Source organism: Pongo pygmaeus, chromosome 21, assembly GCF_028885625.2.
Source record: "Pongo pygmaeus isolate AG05252 chromosome 21, NHGRI_mPonPyg2-v2.0_pri, whole genome shotgun sequence".
Lineage (NCBI taxonomy): Eukaryota > Metazoa > Chordata > Mammalia > Primates > Hominidae > Pongo > Pongo pygmaeus.
Window position 1 is genome coordinate 47,105,097 of NC_072394.2, and position 25,636 is coordinate 47,130,732.

At 45.0% G+C, this 25,636-nt stretch overlaps 1 protein-coding gene across 3 annotated transcripts in view; it reads left to right on the forward strand.

Annotated features, from left to right (window-relative positions):
* The window catches only part of PKIG (cAMP-dependent protein kinase inhibitor gamma), an 87,687-nt gene that overhangs the window by 44,795 nt on the left and 17,256 nt on the right, over positions 1 to 25,636 (forward strand). Inside the window, exons 1-2 of one of the 3 annotated variants that reach the window (XM_054466492.2) lie at positions 7,181 to 7,355; positions 14,395 to 14,464. The gene's annotated coding sequence lies outside the window, so the exon portion shown is untranslated. Of the gene's footprint in view, positions 1 to 7,180; positions 7,356 to 9,719; positions 9,825 to 14,394; positions 14,465 to 25,636 lie in introns of those variants that run through there. The other 2 variants (XM_054466493.1, XM_054466491.2) reach the window with 2 other exon arrangements.

A 25,636-nucleotide genomic window follows, 5' to 3' on the forward strand; every position in this document is an offset into this window, starting at 1 on the left:
CCACCACACCCAGCCAATTTTTGTGTTTTTAGTAGAGATGGGGTTTTGTCATGTTGGCCAGGCTGGTCTCAAACTCCTGTCATGCAGCTGGTTTTGATCAGACATCCTGTCATGCTTTATTTGGCCATTCACAATCAATAATAAAAGACTTCTTTAAGGGGATAGGCCTCAGTTCATCTGTTTGTCCCATAGGCCTCTGCCCTGCCTGGGAAGCTGCTGGGTACTGGAAGGGTACTAAGGTACTAAGTGGAAGATGCTTTAGGGCACATGAGCAGGAGCAGCAGTTAGACTGAGGGCCCTTCACATGTTAGCATAAGGAGGCCTGTCTCTTACTAGAAGCCCTAGATTAATCCTAGGCAGTTCATTCAATTTATTTAAAGAGGCCTCCTGTCTTTGGCTGTGGTTCTGCAGAGCTTTTGGGCCCTCTGTGTGCTGCAGGTATGGGATAGAGGAGCTGGCTGGCACAGGACCTTCAGTGGATCCCTTAATTTTTTGGCCCTTCTGAATCTTCTCGACACCTGCTGTCTTCAGGTCCAGAGCCTCACTGGGGTCCCACACCATTCCTTGTCTCTCATTTCCAATGATGCTTTCTTGTCCTTGTGCTCCAAACTTCAGCTTCTGTTGTCATACCTCTCTGAACTTTTTCTATCTTCCGGAAATTATTTGAAATGAAATCCCTTGTTCTCTAATGAGCCTTCCTTCAGCAAGAAGGCCCAATTTGCAGTTCAGAAGACGTGGTGCTTTTTACAAAAAGTATGTTAATGTTTTACCGTAGACTGGACTAAGTAGAGTGTGTGTGTGTGTGTGTGTGTGTGTGTGTGTGTGTGTGTAGAAAATATTTTTTGAGTTTCCTATTTTATGCCCAGCACTCTTCTAGGCACTTGGGATAGATGTATTCTGTGAACCAGGGAAACATACTGTTGAGCTTGTGGAGCTTACAGTCTGGTGGGGAAACACATGGAACGTGTACTTATAAATATGTTAAGGGTTATAAGAAGAGACATAGGAGTACCATGAGACCAGTACAGCAGGGGGAGCTAACGTGGCTCAGAGAAGAGGGCGCCCTAGGGAAGTGACATTTAATCTGAAATCTGTTGGCTGAGTAGGAGTTAACCAAAATAAGAGGGAAGAGCCCTTCAAATTTGTATTTCAAAGTGCAGTAGCAAGTGAGAGTCTGAAACCAATAGAGAGTAGCAAGTGAGAGTCTCAAACCTTCTCCTGTTGGAGCACCAGGCTGTACTACCTCAGGATAGTCCCTTGCCTTCTCTGGATCTGGCATTCCTCACCCCTAAAATGAGGAGACCACATGCTCCTTTCAGCTGCAAAAATCAATGAGTCCGAGACTGTTTAAAGTTAAGGTCACTGTTTAAGTGAAGGTCCATCTCTCCCAAAACAGCTGTAGTTGGAAACTTATCTCAAGCTGGTGGGAAATAGTTTGAAAAAAGGCAGGGAGGGGACAGTGTGATATCCTGTGAACCTATCCAGTTTCTAGCCACATAATCACTGGGGTCAGGCTTCTCTTCTCCTTCTGGCTCTCCTTCAGACACACCAAATCAGCAGTCCAAAAGGGACCACAAAGTGGATCCTCAGGACATCGAACCCTGAAGAAAAAGCAGCCACGTGTACTCCAAAACCAAAAAAATACGTTGAGCAATGTCTTAGTCATCTTTTGTGGGTTTGATTCCCTGCCCCCCAAAAATGACTTAAGTTTCTGATGTCAAAACATTGTTTGTGTGTGTGTGTGTGTGTGTGTGTGTGTGTGGTTTTTTTTGTTTTTTTTTTTTGAGACAGATTATCATTCTGTCACCCAGGCTGGAATGCTGTGGCATGATCTCAGCTCACTGCAACCTCTGCCTCCCAGGTTCAAGCAATTCTCCTGCCTCAGCCTCCTGAGTAGCTGGGACTACAGGTGTGCACCACCACGCCCAGCTAATTTTTTTGTGTTTTTTTTAGTAGAGACAGGGTTTCACCATGTTGGCCAGGCTGGTCTTGAACTCCTGACCTCAAGTGACCTGCCCGCCTCAGCCTCCCAAAGTGCTGGGATTACAGGTGTCAGCCACCGTGCTTGACCAAGAACATTGTTTTAAGTGTAAGTGTGGTTCCTTCTCTGGGGCCTTACACCAGGATTGTGGTGAGACGACATATTATTCTCTTTCCTTTTTTCCTGTTCTTCTGTATTTTCTTATCTTTTTACAATAAGCAATTATGATTATAATTGGAAAGAAAACAAAATCTACTTTTATTCGTAAATCTCAATCAATATACTTCTTAATTGTCTAGAAAAAACATGGACCTTCTAACTGCATGGCATAGTGAATAAGTGAGTTGGAAATGGTATGACAGCTGAAACCTGCCTTTGATAGGGTGATGAGCAATTGCAGTGTACAGCAGCTGTGTGGACTAGAAAGTGGGTAGTGGTGGCCAGAATTTCTTTATTCATATACTCCTTCAAAGATGTCCGTCAGTTGCTAGCTGATACAGTTTGGATGTCTAACTATATTGATGGATAGCTGTTGGATGTCATGTTGAAATGTGAACCCCAGTGTTGGAAGTGGGGCCTAGTGGGAGGTGTGTGGGTTATGGGTACAGATCTCTCATGAATGGCGTGATCCCCTCCCTGCTGTAATGAGTGAGTTCTTGTTCGGTTAGTTCAAGTGAGAACTGGTTATTTTTTAATTAAAAAAAAATTATTTTGGCCGGGCATGGTGGCTCACGCCTGTAGTCCCAGCACTTTGGGAGGCCAAGGTGGGTGGATCATGAGGTCAGGAGATCGAGACCATCCTGGTTAACACAGTGAAACCCCATCTCTACTAAACATACAAAAAAATTAGCTGGGCGTGGTGGTGGGCGCCTGTAGTCCCAGTTACTCGGGAGGCTGAGGTAGGAGAATGGCATGAACCTGGGAGGCGGAGCTTGCAGTGCGCTGAGATTGCACCACTGCACTCCAGCCTGAGACTCCATCTCAAAAAAAAAAAAAAAAAAAAAAATGCAAGGGACTACATGTGTGCACCACCACTCCCAGCTAATTTTTGTATTTTTAGTAGAGACGGTGTTTCACCATGTTGGCCAGGCTGTCTTGAACTCCTGACCTCAGGTGATCTGCCTGCCTTGGCCTCCCAAAGTGCTGGGATTACAGGCGTCAGCCACCATGCCTGGCCCTGGTTGTTTAAAAAGAACCTGGCGCTTCTCCCTTTCACACTTGCTCCCCATCTTGCCATGTAGCATCCCGGCTCTCCTTTCCCTCTACCATGTCTAAAAACTTCCTAAGGCCTCACCAGAAGCAGATGCTGGTGCCATGCTTCTTTTACAGTCTGCAGAACCATGAGCCAAATAAACCTCTTTTCTTCATAAATTATTCAGCTTCAGGTATTCCTTTATGGCAATGCAAATGGACTAACACTCTGCCCAAACAAATTAATCAATCTGTGCCTGTGATTTTCTCATGTGTCAGGCAGGGATGATAATTATACCTACCTCATAGAGATCCTTATGGGATTAAATGAGGTAATTTATATAAAGCAGTTAGAAAACGACCAGGCACAGTGGCTCACACCTGTAATCCCAACACTTTGGGAGACCAAGGCAGGCAGATCACTTGAGATCAGGAGTTCAAAACCAGCCTGGGCATATGGCAAGACCCCCATCTCTACAACATAAATAAATAAAATAAATAGAATATTACCTGGCATATGGTAAATATCCAATAATAGTTTTGGGGTTTGTTTATAGATTTCCTTATTTTAATAAGTATCTCATAATATGTACAAAATGCTGCTAAATTAGACACAGATCTTTTCCTTAAAAAGTTAGGATTCTGGCAGAGAAAAAAGACCTGCCCCCAAATAAATATGTGTCAACGGAGAAAAGGGTATGTTTCTTAAGAGAGAAACAGAGCATACTAAGGAAATTCAGAGGAAGGAGAGACCCCTTCTAAACTGGGGGTAGAGGGTGGAATTAAACAGCCAAAGTTTCCTTCATCCTCAAACGGAGCTGATACTGCTGTCTGTGAAAAACAGCCAAGTTTCCTGAAGGGAAGCCCTTTAAGAGGTGGTAGTGCAAGGGGGTTGTGGATTTAGGACTGGCACCACATGGTCCCTGGTTAGAGTGCAGGCTCTGCCCCTTGCTCCCGTGAGCCTTTGAGCAGATTGGTTGGCTCACCATGCATCTGTTGCTACAGCTGTAAGATGTGAATATTAATAATGTCTCCTGCACCTGATTATTGTGAGGATGACATGAAGTGGTGTTTATAGAGTGCTCAGTGCACAGCTTGGCCCCAGCCCACATAAGTGTGTCCAGTATTGTCAGTTATAAGAAGAAATGAATGTGCCAATGTTACTATAGTTCTGTCTTCCGGGATTCTGTCACAGACAGAATTATTCAGTTCACAAGGGAAGTGATACAGAGTACATGTTGTTGAAGAAAATGATGTTGTTTTTATGAATGGGCTCCTTACTATTATTTTTGTTCAAGTAACAAAACATGATTCAAAGCACCCATCTCAAGAGCCCAGCCTCATTTCCTGACGCCTACTCAGTCTTCTGGAATAAAGGCTCAGCCAAACAATGGCCCCGACCTCCAGTCCCTCCAAACTGAGTGTTGCTGCTGAGAACAGGCCTGACAGCTCTGGGTGGGCTTTTGTTCATTACTCATCCTGACATTCTGGAGAAATACAGGACCCTTTTGACTTCCTGACCAATCTCTGACTTTATTTCATTGTCACATCACCATTAGGGCAAAGGATGATGAAATGGTCAGAATTAGACAAGAAGTATTCAAATATTTTTCAATGTATAGTATGTGCCAGGCACATAACCCACACAAGAACCTTGGAGAGTAAGGCTATTATTCTTCTCATTTTACACTGGGAAACCAAGGCACAGCAAGAAGGTCTAGGGACCAGAAGGAAGCCCAGATCTCTCTGAGCTGTGAACGGCTGCTCTCTGTGGGTTACCAGGCTGGTGTTTTTTTGTTGTTGTTGTTGTTTTTTTTTTTTTTAAAGACAGAGTCTCACTGTCGCCCAAGCTGGAGTGCAGTGGTGCAATCTCGGCTCACTGCAACCTCCACCTCCCAGGTTCAAGCAATTCCTCTGCCTCAGCCTCCCAAGTAGCTGGGACTACAGGCACACGCCACCACGCCTGACTAATTTTTTTTGTATTTTGGTAGAGACGGGGTTTCACCGTGTTGCCCAAGCTAGTATCAAACTCCTGAGCTCAGGCAATCCACCCACCTCGGCCTCCCAAAGTGCTAGGATTACAGGCGTGAGCCACCACGCCCGGCCAGGCTGGTGTGGTTTTTATTCCACAGCAGTCCTACGTCACATTGTTGAAAAGCCTTCAGATTGACAAACTCCCTCCTAATATAGCCTGTTTTCTTGGGTGTTTTCTGATAAGCATCTGTGTTTTCTGAGAACTAATAAAAATTCTTGTTAAACCACAAACTACCACAGCCTCTTCCTTACCTATAGAGAGCCGCTTTCCCAGTGGAGCTCTGGTCCTACCTTCCCATCACCATCAAAGTGGCATTGAAACAGATCAGATCTGCTCCTTTTGAGAGAGTTAGTTGAACCCCAGTCTTGCTTCAGGCCACACAGGATTTGGGTAGCAAAGCAAGGAAAGCAGCCTCTCTGACCTAGTGGCCTGAGTGTTTCCTTTCCCAGGCTGGCTGCGGCAACCATTTTGAGAAATGGCGTTGGCATTGGCATGTGTGTGGCATGTGTGCTGACCTAGTTAGGAGTTGAGGTTTCATTTCTAATTCTGTCCCTTTCGTTTTGAGCTGTGTGACCTTGGGCATGTCACCTAACTTCTGTGTATATGTCTTCTTATCCAGGAAGGAGAGATTAATAATGTAGCCTCATAGCACTTATCTAATTCTCCTAAGGATGTTATGAGAATCAAATGAGATTATGTACAACAAGAGCAAACATTTATTCAATACTTAGTATGTACCAAATACTTTCAGTTTCCTTACATGTGTTTTTTAATTCTCACAGTCCTAAAACAGAGACACTAGTATCCCACTTGACAGTTAAAAAAACTGAAGTTCAGAGAAATTAAGTCACACAGGACTCAGATCCACATCTGTGGCTCCCAAATGATGTTCCTAACCACTATGCATGTCACCTTGCTTCCCATTGTACACGAAAGTAGAGAGATGTTTTTGTCTTTACCATCAAGCACTCTCCAAATGCAAGAAATGGTCTCTCGTCACCACTGCTGTTCCATGTTGGTCCCTAAGGACACTTACAGCCTCTTACTTGTTTGTCTTATCTTGTAGTTTATGCTGCTGCTTTTCGTGTCCCTAAGGACTTGTTCAGTGAATTCTTTTGGTTTTACTCCCAGAGAATCTGTTCATCTCCTTCATAAAGGGGGTTAAAGGTGCCCAGCTGAGCCTGGCATCTTGGGCAGTGGCCTCTGACTTCTCCAGGGTTCTTCCTTCCCTCAAGCATGTAGTTGGGTAGCTTGTAGTAAAATGCTCTATAATGCATTTGTTGATAAGCTCCCCAGTCACTGATTTTTACTCATTGAACCTCAGAAGTGGAAAGCACCAAAGCCCGCATTTTGTTGACAGGGAAACTGAGGTCCAGAGAGGGATGTGACTTGCTTGAGGTCATTCACTCAGTTGAAGGCCTGACCAAGACTGGAACCCAGTTCCCCAGGGGACAGACCAGTGCTGTTTCCAAGCCTTCCCCGGGGTCACACATCACCCTCCCCTACGTGAAGGACAAACTCATGTACTGTGCCCAGAATGTACCTAGGAGACCTGGGAGAAATGAAACAACTTGGAAAACTGGGCAGGAAGACAGAGATGGGTGTGGGGTGGGGTGAAGGTCTCCACCCTAACTAGTATATTATATACCAAGGAAAGGAATTAAACACACGGGAAAGGAGACAACCCACTAAGAAGCAAAGGAATTTACCCAGGAACCCTGGCTCAGTGAGTGGATAGGAAGCCTTTTGTCACTAAAGCTGCAGGGTTGAAAATTGAAGGAAGGATGTTAGGCAAGCGTGGTGGCCTAGGATGCAGTTACAGCCCCCTGGCTCATTGTCCAAAGGAAATGGATCTCTCCCATGGACAGAGAGGTGGAAACTGAGCGAGTGAGTTGTGTGGTTGACATCATCAGGCTGAGCATTGGATTACAACAAATGGGGACTTACTTGGCCCGAGACATGGGAAACACCCACTAAAACCTCAAAGTGCTTTTCATTTAGGAGACACGGGGAAGAGACAGAGAGGAGGGTAAAGTGAGAATCCTGCCTGCACCACAGGTCTGGACTGGTAACCTTGAATCCTGTTTTCTTAAATTCTGCCTCCGCTTCTGACTGAGGACCACTAGATTTTGAGGAAACTTTGGTCTTGTAAGTAGAACTTTACTCTCCTCCCCTGCCCAGCACCCCCAGGGAGAAGCAGAGCTTGGAGGCAGAGCTCTCTGGAGAGCTTGTTTTCCAGCCTGTTGGCCACAAAATGTCTATTTTTATATAATGATATATGTGAGCTTGCTCTGAAAATTATGGCCTTGTCTGAAACTACCTAAGGCTAGTGGGAGCCTCAAGTCTCACAGATGGGTTCCATTCATATGCTGTTTCGTTTTTACCCAAAGAACTTTGACAGAGTATTCAGAGCTTTAAAAGCAGCTCCTTGCTCCAAATATAGGTGAAGAAATAAATCTTCCCTAAGAAATTCTTGTTTGTAAAACCCTTTCTTTTTTTCTGATTACAAAGGTGGTATAATAATTTTTAAACATTCTAGAAAGAAAAGTCTCCAAAAGTAGTGAAAATTCCCTGTTATCTTCCCCCTCAGGAATATGATTGTTGTGTTAAATTTCAGTTACAGATATGGTCAGACTTCATGAATTTATCACATATAAACCCAATGCTGCAGCAGCTGTGTGGAAAACTCCAAGATGGAAAGGGATTGGAAATCTTTAACCTTGGGTTTGCCATCTTTTTATTGCTTCCTTTTAAAAATTTGCTGTTTATGCCTAGAATATAAACAGGACATGTAAGCCCTTAGGCGTTTTATTTGTTGGTATCTGTTTTCAGGGTTTGAAACTAAGCAAGCTACTCTGTAGAGAGGAAAAGAGGGAGCCCTTGTTGTACCCAGGTCCCTTACTTGGTGGGTCCCTGAACTGAGGGTTCCTAGGTGGCTTGAGATGGCTTGCAGTGTGCGGGAGCCCACCTCCCCTGTTAGCAGGTTAAGTATATTTGAAAAGTTACAGCTAACAGGGGAAGATTTCAGCTTAAACAAAAAGCTACCATATATTAGAAGGGTCACCCAAAGAAACTGTCACCTTGGGCAAGTGTTTCACACTCTCTGGGTCTTGTTTCTTTATTTGTACCTAATGAGGGGACAACACTAGATGATCTCTGTATTTCCAAATTCAGAAATGAACTGTCCATATTTCTTTTCCCTTTGTGTTGGGCCCTTATGGCTTTAGGAGCAAAGTACCCTAGGTTTTCAGTTTCCCAGAGTAGCTAAAAATGGGTGCCTGTAGGACAGTTAAAAGAAAACATAAAACAGGCAACATTAAGTTACTTCTGAGTTTTTATGGGTCTTTTTCAGGTTAGGTGTTCTTGAAGAAAGAGAAAGAAAAAGTCTCAGTGGTAAGTGTATGTGCACACGCATACACTAGCACGTACACTTGGGGAGAGAGGAAAGAAGGAATTGGCATTATTGAGTATCTCTTAAGCACTAGGCCCTATGTTATGCTCAACCCTTTACAGAGCACTAGATGGTCAGTATTATTCCCTAACCCCATTGACTGAGGACAACCATCTACTTATATGTTCTCATATTATCCTGAACTAAACTGTATTTACATAATTACTGGCATAATTTCAATTCCCCATGTCTCCACTAGACCATCTGCACCTTCTCTGCATGTCTGTCTAGCCCATCACTATGCCCCATTGCCTAGTAGAAAGCCTGGCACATAGGTACAAAGGAGACACAACTTAATTTAAACTTAAAGCCCGCCATCCTAGTTCCTAGTTTGGCAAGAAAGAGGGAGAAGGGGGAAAATCCCTCCATTTGCCCCTCTTTCATCATTTAACATAGACCCACCCTCTCGTACCACAAGGGAAGGATAGCCACAGCCAGAGTGCAAAAAAAAAAAAAAAAAAGCAGAAGACGTCAGATCTTGTATTTTGAGTTTCCAAGGTGCCAGGTCTTGACAAATTAAGGTTTTTGTTTTGTTTTGGTTTTTGTTTGTTTGTTTTGTTTTCTTTAAGGGCATCAGAGACCCTAATCCTCAGGAAGTTGTGGTAGTTAGAAACTGTTTGTTTGAATTAAGGTCCTAGTTAACAGGAGGGTTCTCAAAGGCCCTTGGCACTTCTTTTTTTTTTTTTTTTTTTTTTTTTTGAGACAGAGTCTCGTTCTGTCTCCCAGGCTGGAGTGCAATGGTGCAATCTCGGCTCACTGCAGCCTCCGCCTCCCGTTTTTGTTCAAGGGATTCTCCTGCCTCAGCCTCTCCAGTAGCTGGGATTACAGGCGCCTGCCACCACACCTGGTTAATTTTTGTATTTTTAGTAGAGATGGGGTCTCTTGGCACTTCTAAAGCTGCAGTCTTCCCCAGCATTTCATCCCATGAAGGTGGACTGTTGCTGCCATGGACCCACCCATGGACATGGGCAGTGGGAAGGCCAGGGCATCCTCTGCTTCATCCCAGCCCCGCTGAGATCTTGAGATTTGGGGTAATCAAAAAAGGCATCCTTTTTCCTAAGGTGGTGGTGAGGAGGTGATGTTCTGGAAGGAAGGTACCTAGACTTTGTGGTCCCTGCCAGGAAGTGGAGAGTGGAAATGTGGAATGCCTCACACTCCTCAACTAGGTAGGCCTTCATGTACCAGACGAGGGTGGCTTTCAGTTCTTGTTTTGTGTGTCAAAGTCGCTCCTGTTATCAGTGTGCGTTTCCCGATCTCTCCCACCTCAGTCACTCCCGGCAGTGAGTTTAGGGCATCTTGGGAGTAGAGGTAGGTTGTGGAAAAGATGTGTCCAGAGATCTTACTTGGCTTTGGTATCTTCCTGAAATAAATGTCACACACAGGGCTGGGCATCTTGCATATGCTGACTTCTCTTAATCTTCACAGCAATGATGTGAGGCAGAGATCATCTCCATTTTACACCTAAGAAAGGCACAGAGAGGTGCAGTGGATTGCCCAGAGTCTCACAGCTGGCAGGAGATAGAGCTTGAGTTCCCAATGAGAACTGGCTGTCCCCGAAGCCCTTGAATATTTCACCATACTGCAGTGTCTTTTTCATATCACCTCCCTGGATCTCAGTTGCTCCATCTGTTAAATGATGACAAGTGAACTCGAGTCAGAAGTCAGAGTGGTGTTTTGGTTTTAATTCGAATGCCTTTAGGCAGGTGTGTTCTCCAGTTCATTACCATTTGCGCATTCCCCTGCCCCATCACTTGTGCCCTCTAGTCTCCTGCCTGGCCCCTGGCCCCTGTGGGAGTTTGCAGCCCTGCATCTGGTTGGTGTCCACCGTTTCTTTTGATTTAGACAATCTAGAGTGCAGTGAGAAATTGGAAAGGGGTAGCAGGTAAGAGCTCTCGAGTTCAGTGAGAAATTGGAAAGGGATAGCAGGTGAGAGCTCTAGAGTTCAGTGAGAAATTGGAAAGAGATAGCAGGTGAGAGCTCTCGAGTTCAGTGAGAAATTGGAAAGGGACAGCAGGTAAGAGCTCTGCTTTCACCGCCTCCTAGCTGGAAGATCCTGGACTCATCACCTCACCTTGTAGAACCTACTTGTCTTTCTGTCAAGTGGGGGGTCACAGTCATACCGACCTCAAAGGGGTGCCATGCGGATGAAATGAGATAGGACTCATAAAGCACTTAGTTGGTACAAAAATACATGCTTAGGATTAGCTGCTCTCAATTTCCAGAAAGAGAATGTCAGCCAATGTACACAGGTATCTGCCCCCTCAGACATAGGATGGCATTTGCATGAGGAACAAGAAGTTATCTTTGAACTCATCATTTTGAAACCCCTGTGATGGACCCTGGCGCTGCCATGTTGGCTCTTCAAACCAAGCCTCAGCATTATTTCCTGTCACCCAGTCAAGTGGTGCTGAACCTCAAATCAGCCAGCCAGTGCTGAGGCCAAAAGCAGAAGTGGGTGCTATTCTCTTGGGACCAGAGGACCCTGGCCCAGCCACTTAAGGAAGAAGCTGGTAGCAGGTGCTGGGTGTGACAGACAAGAAGCTGAACTGGTCCAATTAACTCTGCCAAGTGCTTTCACGAGGGGCCAGAAGCAATTCCTAAGTGGAGACTGAGGTGGAAAATCTAAAGTTCTGGGAAATAGGTTATTAATCATGACCCTAGGCTGTGCTCACTACCTCCTGGAAATCCTTCAGAAATGTCTTAGGAAAACTTGGAGTACTGCTCCTTCAAAGAGTGGTTTCTTTGGAAGTTGCCGTGGGCTCCTATGCTGACTGATTATGAATTGCAGATTAGAACACATAATGCATCCGCTCTTACTGGAGGAAGCTGCATTTCCTAAAAGAAGTCTCTTCAATCTTTCAAGAAATTACAGGCTTTAGCTTGACTCTTCAGAACTGAATAATGGCCCTTCATGGCACCGAAGAAAGTATTTGGTGTATTCTTACTATGTCCCAGGGACCTAGGTCAGTTACTGTTTTAGTACTTTATCAGTGTGGTCTTTAACATTCTATAAATGTACATTGAGGGCCTGTTAGTACTAAGCACTGGGCTAGAGGACCAGAGTAAAGACACTACCTCTGGTCTTGTGGAATTCTCTGTGCATCAAGGGAAGATAGGCAGAGGAGTGAATAATTTTAATGGCATGTGAAAAGTACTGCAAAAGAAATATGCACAAGTGCTATAAAACACCAGACACTGGATCAGCATCTTGTGGAGGTTCTGATCTTGTGCTGGGTTGATTCCTTCTGCTCTCTCCCTACAGTTCCTGACTCTGGGAGCTTTGCCAGCATTTGCATTAGGGAGCAACTGAGAGCTGCCCCTGCTGAAGCACTCATTTCTGGCACCTTCCTATCCCCCGTGGCTTCAGAGGGGCGGAAAGAACACTTCCTCACAAAATATATGGGCCCCACCTGAGAGCGCCCTGAATCTGAAGTCCAAAGTTGTAGTAAGGAAACAGAGGGACGGGTGACTTTTGTAGTCTAAAATCACCACTGATTTTCCGTTGGTTTGTTTTTATAACATTTATTGTGGATTTTTTTTTTCTGATTGCAAAATTAGAATATGTTCAAGGGAAGAAAAGCTAGATAGTACGGAAAAACACACTTAAAATAAATCATCACTCAGTGATTTCACTTCTCTGTTTTTGAATAAGGGCCTGTCTCCCAATCCCCCCACCCACATACCGCTGTATTTCAAGTTTAGCTCTAATTTTAATTTCTCCCTGGGCAAAGTCTCATGTTTGTTTGCATATCTCAAAGGTGCTTGTGTTCTGGGCTCCAATCACTACTATCTGCAATTGGTTAGAGCCTGCGGCCATCATTTGTACTTTCCTGGACGTGCGCGTAGATTCATCTACTGCTAAGAACCCTTTATGTGGTAGGCATCGTGCAAGATGCTGTGGGGAATGTCAAGGTAAATAAGACTTTGAGGTTGCTCACGGCCGGATAGGAAAAAAAGACTCAGATAACATGAACACATTGTGAAAATGTGCCCCAAGACAGGTACAGAGTCCTGTAGAAAGCCTAAGAGATTGGAGGAGCAGTAGCATTTGAGCTGAGCCTTCAATAAATTTTTCATGTATTTAGCCAATATTTGTTGAGAACCTAATATCTGCCAGGCACTGGGCAAGGTGATAGGTGGATGATGTTAAATATAACAGGCACGGCCTTTACCTGCATGAAGTTTACAAGCACAAATGGTGGCGTTAAGAAGTCAATAAGCAGGGTGAGTGAAAGAGGAGAGTGTGGCTGGGGTCTTCCTTGAAAAGGTGGTATTGAAACTGAGAAGAGGGCTGGGCACAGTGGCTCATGCCTGTAGTCCCAACATTTTGGGAGGCCAAGGCAGGTGGATCACCTGAGGTCAAGATTTCAAGATCAGCCTGGCCAACATGGCGAAACCCCGTCTGTATTAAAAAAATACAAAAATTAGCTGGGCGCAGTGGCATGTGCCTGTAGTCCCAGCTACATGGGAGGCTGAGGCAGAAGAATCGCTTAAACTCAGGAGGCAGAGGTTGCAGTGAGCTGAGATCGTGCCATTGCACTCCAGCCTGGGTGACAGAGTGAGACTCCATTTCAAAAAAAAAAAAAAAAAAACTGAGAAGGAGGAGTCAGTTACACCAAGAGTAAAGGAGGGAGAGGGAGTAAAGAAGGGTGCTGGATTATACCTTCCTTTGCTCATTATTGATTCTAAAAATCTCACTTATTTTCTGTATTCCGTTTCCTTTCTATTGGAGAATATTCTTGGGGTCTGTGAATGGTAAACTTGCCCAGTCTTTGTTTGAAAATATCTTTTGCCTTCACACTTGATATGTTAGCTAGATATAGAATTTTTTGCATAGCATGTGTAATGAATGTGAAAGTTATACATGCCTCTTTAAAAGTTTTCAATCAAAACAGACATAGATAATGTCCAAAGTGAAAGTCTTTCATTTCTTTTCTCACAATTTCTCAAAAGAGAAGAATTTTTTTCAAAAGAGAGAAGTTTCCCAGGGGGAACCACTGGTTACAGTTTGCCCTTTTCTATGTATACTGAAAATTGTTTAAAGTGTAAAGTATGTATACTTTTTAAAAATGTGCAGGTACACAAATGCTGTACTTTTTTTTCTAAACAAATAATCATGTTCACATTTGAGCAGAACACAGTAGTTCACACCTGTAATCTCAGCTACTCAGGTGGCTGAGAGTGGACGATTGATTGAGGCCAGGAGTTTGAGGCTACAGTGAGCTATGATCGCACCAGTACACTCCAGCCTGGGGACAGAGTGAGACCTTGTCTCTTAAAATTAAAAAAAAAAAGTAAAGTTCTTTTTTTAATTAAAAAATGATAATATGTGCAATTTTACAATATACTTTTTAACAATCAAGCATGTACTTTTTTCTGTATCAGTACAATGAAATCTCCTTCATTCTTTGAAATAGCTGTATAGTTTCTCATGGTATTGATACACCATAATTTAACTATTTTTCTATTAATAGACATTTAAGTTGTTTTCGCCTCTTGGTTTTGCTACGGTACAATGTTTCACTGAGTATCTTTTTACTTAGGTAAATATATCTGTAGTATAAATTCCTGGACATTGCAAGAATGTGACGTGTCCAGGAATTTGATCCCAAAGGGTATGTATGCACATTTAACAAGTTAATAGATATTGTCAACTTGTCTTCCCAAAAGATTGTTTCAATTTATAATCCCAGAGTATGTCTGGCTCTAATTTTTGTTTTTCTTCTCGTTCCTTAGAATTCCCATACTGATTAGTCAACAGTGGAAAATCTAAAGAGATGCAAGCAGGAAAAAGAAATTAAACCAGGTAGGTAGTGGCACTGTTCATACTCTACTGCCAGAGCAGCACACATTTTTGCCTGAATATCTTTATTTCTGGTTGACGGAAGAAAATACGTAAGTTCCAAACTAAATTAGTGGGAGATTTTGACCTTATGAAGAAAAGGCAGGATGGCTCTTTTCAGAAGTTATATACATAACAGCATGCTGCAATTTCACAGTCAAGATTCCATTTTCAGGCAGTTTTTTTTTTAACAGCATCAGAAAGACAGTTTACCTTTGGTGGCTTAAGAGGGGATGGGTTTCCCGGCCATGTACTTAAGCTTAAGCAGGTGGAATCATATACAGGAGTTATTAGCAACGTTGGGCCTGGTGCCAGCTTTCCTCTCCACCAAGTGTTTGCTGTAAAGCTGTTTTCACAAAGACCAGGGCACATTATGGGAATTTTCATTTTAATGCTGTAATAGAGGAGCAAAAGCAATTAAAACCCAACCCAAAGAAATGGGTTCGGCCAAGTAGTCTGGTGAGGAGGGATGAAGGTGCAGTCTCTCCAGCTGAGAACAAATTGCCATTCACAGAGCACAAGTGGCCCGCTTGGCAGTATGGCCACCTTGGGTCAGTGTCCATAGTTTATGATATCTAAATGTTTCTGGCATAAGTTAATAATTTTAAACTCAGGGTAACATAATAATCGATTTTTTACATAAAGCAGCAGTATTTATCAACAAATCTGGTGAATTTCTTTGAATTGTCAGGTTGGAAGTACCGGGTCCACAGAGATCTTTTCACCCACCAGGCATCCATCGGCATCCATGGATGTAGTTGTTAAGGTATCAGAATTGAAGGCTATTCTAGATTGGCCTACACCCACCTGGACCTTCTCCATAGCTGGAATTTTCACAAGGAGGCTAAAGAGCCTGGGGATGAGGGCATCGCTCTGAAGAGCTTGCGGAATCCACTGTGCATCTGTCCATAAGCTAAGGATGGTATGAGGACTGAAAGCTGCATGGGAGAGAGAGGTCTTGTGATTTTCTCTCTCTTCAGCACTGTAGGGGGCGCAGTGCAGCTGTGTCTGGTGCAGCTCAGTTTAGACTCCTGCCTCAGCCAGGAAAAGTTTTCTTCATTTTTACATTAATTTAGCAGATATTTATGGAGCATCTTCTATAAATTGGACACCAGATAACAAAGCAAAAGTGGCACAGTCCTTGCCCTCAGGAAGCTTATGGGTCTGGCTGACAGTAGACTAGTAGCAGTAGTCTGCGTGCGGTAGGTCCAGAGGGCTAGTGGGTGGAGGGTGCTGCGGCTTGAAAGGTATGCAGGAGATGACTTGGAGAGGAGTGGATGGGGACAGGCTGGGGGCTTGCAGAGCAGCACAGCGAAGGCCTGGAGGCTCGGGGGGCGCAGCACTCCATGGAAATTCCATGGGCCAAACACAGTGCAGAGGGGGTACCCTGGCTGGAGTTGAGTCTGGAGGTATCCATGAATGAATCTGAACTTTATCCTGATGGCTCTGAATGGAAAGTCACCGGAGGGTTTTAAGCAGGGGAGAGTTGTGAGTCAGGCTTAGGAAGGAGACTGTCTAGCTCCAGTTTGGGTAAGAGACTGAGAGAGTCATAAGGGACTGAGAGAGTTCTGCAGTCTGCCTGGCCCACTCTCATCACCTCTCTTCTTAGTGCCTGTGCTCCTCCTTCCCTTGGACCTTCAAGAAGGCAGAGGACAGAGCCCGAAGTCTGAGATAAGATAGACTCCTTGGGGAGAAAAGAGGAAGTGGTGCTGGGAGGGTGGGTGGGTGGGGGCACCCAGTGTAAAGCAGAGCATACAGGTTGCCTTGGACAAGTCACTTCACACCTGTGAGCTTCAGCTTCCTTGTCTATTAAATGAAGATAATAAGTATTACTCTTCTTTTCTCTCATCTCATGAGATATCATCATGATATCTCAAAATATCATGGATATTTTACATGCCCAACTAGGGCTTCCAGAGAAATCTGTCTGTTTCGTTTGCCATGTAAGGATTTGTTGAAATCCTCAAGCTCATGTTAAGTGTGTCCTGTCGCTGCAGCTTATTGCCTGGGATGAGAGCAGTGAAGAAGCCCTAGCCTCAGGATCAGTCTCACAGCTCCCTCTCCCTGCAGCCAGGAAGGACCGGTCTACAGAGGGGAGGGAGCAAACACTGACTGAAGGCCCGGTGTGTGCTTGGCAACACCCACAGACAAAAGAGTGCTAGGGCAAAGCTGCTAGAACTATTATTTAAGCCATGTGCCAGATATGATAAGCACTTACAGCCTTCTCAGCCTCATTTAGTTTGATCTTATGAAGTACGTATATATTATCTCCGTTTGATAGATAGGAAACCGAGACTCAAAGAGGTGGAACTGTTTGCTGGTAGTGACACAATTAGGAAGAAGGAGAAGGGCCGGAGTCTCGAGTCCGTGCTCTCTGACTTCTGTGGGTAGCGCTTGCCATTCTGCTGGTGCTCCTTCAGACCTTTCAGACAGTGCAGAGGACACAGAGGAGTCAAGGGACAGCTGTTCTCTTACAAACCTTGAAAATCCTGTACAGAGCCCTCAGACAACCAAAACGTGGTCCAGAACTGAATCCTGGGGCCAGCATGCCCATTTAGCACTTCTCTCAATCAGTCCTTTTCCCCAGGTGCATTAAACAGGGCAGCTGCCTTCCCACCATATGGGCAAACTGCTTGGCAGCTAGGAGTGTGCCTGCTCATCTCCCAGGCTGCTTTCCTTTGCACCTCAGCAAAGGCAAGCCGTGCATCCAGGGAAGCACATAGTTACTCCTTCTGCCAGAAGGCCACCCCCTAATCTGGTTTACCATGGACACTGAAGTCACTCCCTGTCTCCTGGCCATGAGGAAAACTCCTTTGAGAGGAGCCTCTGAAGCCAGTGGAGAGAGTAAAAAGTGAGAATCCTGCCTCGGTGAACAAGATCTCTAATGCCTAGTTCTGGAAAGAGTTGAGGCTATGTCCACACCAAGCCATTTAAAGAATCTGCCCAGTAGAATCAATATTGTCAAAATGTCCATACTACCCAAAGCGATCTACAGAATTAATTCCATTCCTATCAAAATTCCAGTGGCATTGCTTACAGAAATAGAACAAATAATCCTAAAATTCCTATGGAACCATGAAAGACCCCAAATTACTAAGGCAATCTTGAGCAAGAAGATCTAAGTTGGAGGCATCACACAACCTGATTTCAAATATTATAGGCTGGACATGGTGACTCACACCTGTAATTCCAGCACTTTGGGAGGCTGAGGCGGGAGTTCGAGACCAACCTGGGCAACATAGTGAAACCCTGTTTCTATAAAAGAAAAAAAAATCCAAAAAGTAGCTGGGCATGGTGGCATGCACCTGTAGTCCCAGCTACTCAGGAGGCCAAGGTGGGAGGATCACTTGAGCCCAAGCATCGCATCGAGGCTGCAGTGAGCCGTGATCATGCCACTGTACTCTAGCCTGGCTGACAGAGTGAGATCATGTCTCAAAAAAAAAAAAAATTATAATGCTGTAGTAATCAACACAGACACACACACACACACACACACACACACACACACACACACACACGCACAGAGGACTATTATTCAGCCTTAAAAAAGAAAATCCTGACATTTGCAAAAACATGGTTGAACCTGGAGGACATTGTGCTAAGTGAAATAGGGCAGACACAGAAATACAAATACTACAGGATCTCAGTTATATGTGGAATCTAAAAGAGTTGAACTAAGAGAGAGTAGAAGGGTGGTTTCCAGAGAGAGTAGAAGGGTTGTTGGGGAAATGGGGAGATGCTGATCAAAGGGTACAAACTTGCAGTTGTAAGATGAATAAATTTTGGCGACCTAATGTACAGCATGGTAATTACAGTTAATAATATGGTGTTGTATACTTGAAATTTGCTAAGAGAGTAGATCTTAAGTATTCTCACCACAAAAAGTAACTGTGTGAGGTGGTGGATATGTTAATTAGCTTGATTGTGATAATCATGTCACAGTGTGAATATATAAAATTTTTATTTGTCATTTATACCTTAATAAAACTGAAAAAAATTTAAAGAATCTGCCCAGGTCACAGGAAGCCATCAGTCATACCCTGAGCTGTTGTGTAAGCTCAAAGAGTATGGTTTATAGCATATGGATGAGTGCTTTTGTGCCAACGCTGGGCTAAACCTTTACATCCAGTGTCTAATTAGGTAGTTTCTGTTATTATCCATGTTTTACCAAGGAGGAAACTGAGGCTTTTGGAGATTACATCATTTGGCCAATGTACCAGAGCTGGAAAGTTGCATAACCAAGATTTCACTCGAGCTTTTTTTTAGCTCCACATCTTCTATTTTTTCAGCTACACCAAAACGACTTCTTTAATTTAGCTTTGCTTTTCTGATAATAGTAACCACCACTCTTTATTGAGCATCTTGTCATGTGAGCCAGGCATTATACATCCATTATTTCCAATCCCAGTAGAATCTTACAAGTAAAGTATCAATTGTCCCCGTTTCACAGATGAAGAACCTAAGGTACAGAGAGGTCAGGAATTTTGCCTCACAGGTTTCGTCTGAGACTAGAGTGAGCTCTCAACTATCATCCTGTACTTCCTTCATTCCTTACCTTTTCAGGTTCCTAGGAGGAAAGGACTCAAAAAAATTATGCATGAATTTCCTTTAATTTCACAACAACCCTAAGGGTTGGGGGTTGGTATCTCTGTTTTACAAAAGAAGAAACTGAGGCTCAGAGATGTTAAGTGATTTGCTCAGCATTATACAGCTAGCAATTGGTGGAGCCCCAATTCATACAGGCTCTGATCCATAGCTTACTCGCCTCCCCGATTCCCATCCCTCACCCCTTTTCAGCTCTGTCTTCTTGCAATGGGGGCAGAAAATCCAGCCTTTATTTCTCCAGGTCTTAGTAGTCCTGGGAGTCTGGGGGATTTCCAGCTCCTTTGAATTCCCTCTTTTGGCCTCTACTCTGCCTCCAGCACCTCTCTTAAGAGTCCTTTTCACTGTTGTCATAGCGAGGGTCTCATCTGGAGGGAAGCTGCCTTGAGGTTGGAACTATTTGGCTGCTTATCAGCAAGGCTTCAGGGCCTTGCCATAGCAACTTTCCAAGGCACCCATCTTGTGACCTGTTCTGACTCAGGGCCCCTGGGAATCCCCTGGGTGCAGATGTTTGCAGTGACTAGGATGCAGCAGTCGGCTCCCAGGACTCTTTTTCTGGCCAAGGCCATTTTAGGAAGGCTTCTGTTCCAGCTGTGCTGGGAGAGTCGAGGTCCAGAGCCTCCAAACCTTAAGAATGCAGGGTTATGTGATGTCTAGAGCTGGAGTTTTTAGCCAGGGGCTTATAGGTTAAGAGCCCCCTGTAATCATAGGTATGGTTACACACACACGCAGAGAATATATACTTTTCTGGGCAAAGTATCTATAGCTTCCCTCAAACTCTCAAATGTGTCTGTGACCCTTAAAGTTTAAGAACACTGGTCTAGAGAGAACCCAAAGTGTTGTGGGCCACTGTGCTCCCTTGGCCACCAGCCTCTCAGATGCCAGAATCTTGAGAGAACACACCAGGCCTCTAGTGTTCCTGCTTAGACATGAACTGGGATACAGTATCAAATATTGCTGAAGTTCACAATTATAACTATAAATGTACAGCTGTCCTTTGGGATGCCCCAAGTACTTTTATTTATTTATTTATTTATTTGAGATGGAATTTCGCTCTGTTGCCCAGGCTGGGGTGCAGTGGCATGATCTCGGCTCACTGCAACCTCCACCTCCTGGGTTCAAGCGATTCTTCTGTCTCAGCCTCCTGAGTAGCTGGGATCACAGGCATGCACCACCATGTCCGGCTAATTTTTGTATTTTTAGTAGAGATGGGGTTTCACCATGTTGGTAAAGCTGGTCTCGAACTCCTGACCTCATGATCCGCCTGCCTTGGCCTCCCAAAGTGCTGGGATTACAGGTGTGAACCACCGCGCCTGGCACCTCAAGTACTTTTTATGCTGTAAAAGTACAACTGTCCTGTGGATGCCCCAAGTACAACCACGAAAATGCGTGCCCAGCACCCCAAACATGTCAACATGTTTGAACATAGTATATTCACACCATAAGTGGTAGCCATTTTTTTATTTTACTAAATTTTAAATAAATTAATTTTAAACACATTTTTGTTTTGTTTTACTCTTATCATTGTTATTATTTATTTGGTCAGGAGCCAGGAATCAGATGGTTATTTAGTCACTGAGTGATTAAAATCTATATGTCAGGAGCTGTGCTGTATTTCAAAGATACAGTGATAAACAAGAAAGGCAGGATACCTACCCTCTTGGAATCAGTTGGAATGGCAGATAATGAACAAATGTATCAGCATCATGCCTGGCTCATGGGACATTTCTGTGTGTATTTGTCAAATGACTGTTGAATGAATTTCGACTGCGGTCATTATTAGGAAGAAGTCAAGGTGCTGCAGGTGGCAGACAAGGAAACTTCATCTCTTCTGGTGGGTCAGGGAAGAGGAAGAGGGACTCAGGCTAAGGGGCCTACGCCCCAGGCCGCCAGGAGTTACACAGGACTGTTCACAGGGGGCTGGCATTCCCATGAAGAATCAGTATGTAGAGGTGTGGGGTGGAGGGCTGGAATACTGAACAACCAAGGGCTTAGGAACCTTGAGTAAATGATGTTAATGTGGGCCAGAGGTACGGATGACATCTACACTCTGCTCAAGTAGTGATGGTCCCTGGCTTGCAAACATGTTGCTTTTCCAGGTTCCAAGGGAGGCTGTTGTTCAACCGGTGTTTACCTATGTAGCAAGTTCTGGGTTCGGAACCCTACTTCTGTCAGGAGGCAGGCAGGATGGAAGGACATCCCTCCTGCAGCTGGAGACGGCAGAGCCCCAGCCACTGCTGGCAGTGGCCGTGGACACACAGTGCAGTGTCTGAGCAGTGTGTGAAGAGACTCCCTCACTGTCTGAAGGGCTTCACTCACCCTACACTAGTGAGAAGCCTCTGAATATTGGTATGGAAGGGAAGCATTCACATATTAAGGGTAAAATCAAAGTCAGAGCAAAATTTAAAGTCTGCTCTTGCCCCTCAAGACCCTGAAAGGCCCCAGTGACTATCATTCCACTCACCTCCTCTCCCATTCACCACTCCCCAGCCCCACGGCCTCTTATTAGTCTTTCTGGGCAGCAGGCTCCCCTTGCGTCTTGCATGCTGTGCCCTCTGCCTCGCGTGCTTAGATGTATATGCAGAAGTGGTTTCTAAACTCCTCTCTCTCATCATGTGTGTGGGCTGTGATACCCAACCATCAGTAAGAGCCGCTGATGAGGACAGTGATCATTAGCTAGAGAGCACACCCTCAGTTGCTCCACCCAGCATTATTAGAATAATAATAATCTTCCACCAGGTCCCCCGACCCAGCATTATTAGAATAATAATAATTCCCCACCAGGTCCCCCCACCTGGCATTATTAGAATAATAATAATCCCCCACCAGGTCCCCCCACCTGGCTTTATTAGAATTACTATGAGAAACTATCCTCTAGTGATTCTGTTAATTGTGATTTGTGCCCCCCTACTACCACTGGTTAAGAATTACAGGTTTATGAACTGAGCTCCCTAACTAGACCATGGACTTCCCTCAGGGGCACGATGGTATCTTACTGTTTTTGTATCTGTGGCATCTAGTCCCAAGCCTAGTATACACTGAGGGATCAGTAAAATTTTTCTGAAGGAATGGATGAATACTATAGAGATAATATCTTGCTTCTTTTCATTCTCCACAGTGTATTTTGGAGATGCATTTTATAGAATTAGAGGAACTAGAATTGACACAAACTCTCTTCAACCCATGAAAGTCTGTGCTTCCATGGAAGTCTCTGGAAAGCAGCAGAACAGTCCAGCTGGATCACTGCTTGGTGGCTGGGCATGCTGGGTCCTCCCCGGGCCTCCTGCTGCGGATGTATGATCTAAACTTGCCGAGGCTCAGCTACACAGCAAGGTTCTCAGAGAGTGGCAGTCTCCATCCTACTGTGAAAGGAGGGGCAGTTTTCCAAGGACTTCCTTGCTTTCCTGCCCTTCCTTCAGAGCTAGAAGGCTCTTACCTCCCTTACCCCAGAGCTAGAAGTAACATTAGAGATTGCTTCAGTTATCAACTTCTGCATAATCCATCACCCCTGTTACTCAGTGGTTTAAAACAACAGCAATAATTTCTTATATCTCATGGTTTCTGTGGGTCAGGAATTTGGGAACAGCTTGGCAGGGCAGTTCTGGCTTGGATCTTTTATGCAGTTGCAGTTAGATGGTGGCTGGAACTGGAGCAGCTTGGGGCCAGCACTGCTGGAGGCTGGCCGGCTGCTGCTCTTTCCTGGCCATCTCAGGACCTCTCCCCTGTGGTTACTTCGTAGGGCCTGTTTGGGCTTCCTCACAGCATGGCCACCTCAGATTTCCCATATGCAGCTCAATGCTCTAGAGGCAGGTGTCCCCAGAGAGAGCCAGGTGAAAGCTGTATAACCCTTTATAGCCTCATCTTGGAGGTGACACAAAATCATTTTTGTTGCATTCTATTTGTTAGAGGTCACTAAGGCCAGCTCCTTCAGGGAAATTGAAATTAAACTCTACCTCCCGAGAGGAGGAATGTCAGATAATTTGCAGACATGTTTCAGAACCACCACAGAGATACCCAGTTTCTTCATTCCACACTTGAGACTCCTGAGGTTTGAGGGGAAGAGCCTTGTCCAGAGGTGCCCAGCCTGGCCTGGGCAGACCTGGAGTGTGACCCAGCCCCTAGGCCTTTGGCTGGCCTGCCAGGAAGTGATCTCACTTTCCCTTCCTTCCCGTCCCCTCACAGTAAGATAGAGACTGCCACTCTCTGGGAACCTTGCTGTGTAGCTGAGCCTCAGCAAGTTTGATAATACAGACACAGCAGGAGGCCTGGGGAGGACCCAGCATGCCCGGCCACCAAGCAGTGATGCAGCTGGACTGTTCTGCAGCTTTTCAGAGACCTCCATGGAAGCACAGACTTTCATGGGTTGAAGAGAGTTTGTGTCACAATTCCAGTCCCTAGCCCTGGCGCTACGTGAAGTAGTAACACCACCCTGACAGTAGGGTATAGCTGCTGAGGAGGTAAGAGTTTTAAAAAATTCATACCCCAAAATAATTATTTTTACTGTTGCTGTGAAGTTGGATACCAAAGAGTAGAATGTGGTGGTAGAATCAAGAGAGTCAACCCAACGTCACTGAAAAGATTCTGAAGGTTTGTATCCAGCTGAATATCCAAAACAGGATGTTGCTTAAGCATGGGTAAAATGCATCTGGGTGTATGTTTTAGACAGCCTTGTAGAATGTTTTCCAGGGACTTGCTTACTTTCTTGCCCTTCCTTAAGAAATGCCTTATTATGAAGCTGGGGGCAGGGGAAAAAGAAGGTCAGAAAAGGGAATGGGTACTTTTCAGTAAATCCATACTACATGCCAAGCATAATACTAATTCACTCCCCTGCTTTATAGCCTAATAGCACAGGCTCCATCTGGCTCCACACTCCTTGGGTATATGGCTTTGGGCAAGCTCCCTAACCTCGCTGAGTTTCAGCTTTCTCTTTTGTACTACAGGATAATGATACTTTCTGTCATAGAGTTGCTATAAAATTAAATGCTTGTAAGATGCTTAGCACAGTGTGGCATGCAGTAAGAAAGAACTGTATAACAGGCCAGGCACCTTGGCTCAAGCCTGTAGTCCCAGCACTTTAGGAGGCTGAGGCGGGCGGATCACGAGGTCAAGAGATCGAGACCATCCTGGCCAACATGGTGAAACCCTGTCTCTACTAAAAATACAAAAATTAGCTGGGCATGGTGGCGCACGCCTATAGTCCCAGCTACTTGGGAGACTGAGGCAGGAGAATTGCTTGAACCCGGGAGGCAGAAGTTGCAGTGAGCCAAGATCGCGCCACTGCACTCCAGCCTAGTGACAGAGCGAGATTCCGTCTCAAAAAAAAAAAAAAAAAAACAAAACTGTATAACTGTTGGCTCCAATTAATCCCCACAGCCACGTTTTAAGACAAGTGTGAGCCCTCCCATTTTATAGAAGGGGTGTCTGCAGTCAGGTGAGGTGCCCAGCACCATGTGCCACTATAGGGACAGCAGCTGAGACTCTGAAGTCCTTGTGGCGTCCACCACACCACATTAGCCTCCGGGCAGCTCTGCCAGGGCTTTCCTGACACGCAGTAGTTGGGGGCAGAGGAACTCAGGAGGCTTCGTGCCCTACAGGAGCCCCATGTCAGGTCCTAGAGCAAGAACATTTGAAAAACCAAGGCCAGGAATCCATTTATCCACTTAGGAGGCTCTATAGGGAGCAGGGTTACAGAGAATGTTGTACACAGAGGAAATAGCCTAGTAAAGGCTTTGAGGTCAGGAATTAAATGAGGTTTGAGGATTTAAAGAGAGGCCCAGTGTGACCAGAGCAAAATGGACCAAGAAGAGAGCAGAAATGAGACAAAGGCTCATCTGCAGAGGCAGGCAGGGCCAGGTCAATGCAGGACTTCAGGGACTGGCATCAGGAGAGTGGATTTCACTAGATGTGAAATAGAAAAGCATCAGAGGTTGAACGAAGCAGGGAAATTCCAGTGATCCAATTTCCATTTTGAGAACGTTACCCTGCCTGCCATATAGAAAATAGACCCTGGGCTAGGGGTGAGAGAGACACAGGACTCTGGTCAGGTCTCTGCCGAGAGTCCTGGTGAGACATCCTGGAGCCTGGGTGGTGCATGTGGAGGAGAGAGGTCAGCAGATTTAAGCTTTGTTTTGCAGGTAGAAACAAAAGGACCAGGCTGAGCACTGTTGCTCATGCCTGTAATCCCAGCTCTTTGGGAGGACAAGGTGGGAGGATTGCTTGAGGCCAGGAATTTAAGACTAGGCTGGGCAGCATTGTGAGACCCTGTCTCTACAAAAACATTAAAAAAAAAAAAAAAAAAAAAGAAATGACAGGACTTGGTAAAGAATTGTCCATGGGTGGTGAAGAAGAAGCAAGGTCAGGGATGGTCCCGGGTTTCCAGCTGGGCAGATGGTGGTGCCCTTGCTCAGTTAGGAAGGCCATGGTGAGCAGGCTGGTGACTTGACGTCTGAAGCTTGCAGTGCTGGTGGGATAGCCAAATGACATGCTCAATAGGCTGAGTCACAAATCTAGAGCTCTTAAGAGAGGGTTGCGGCT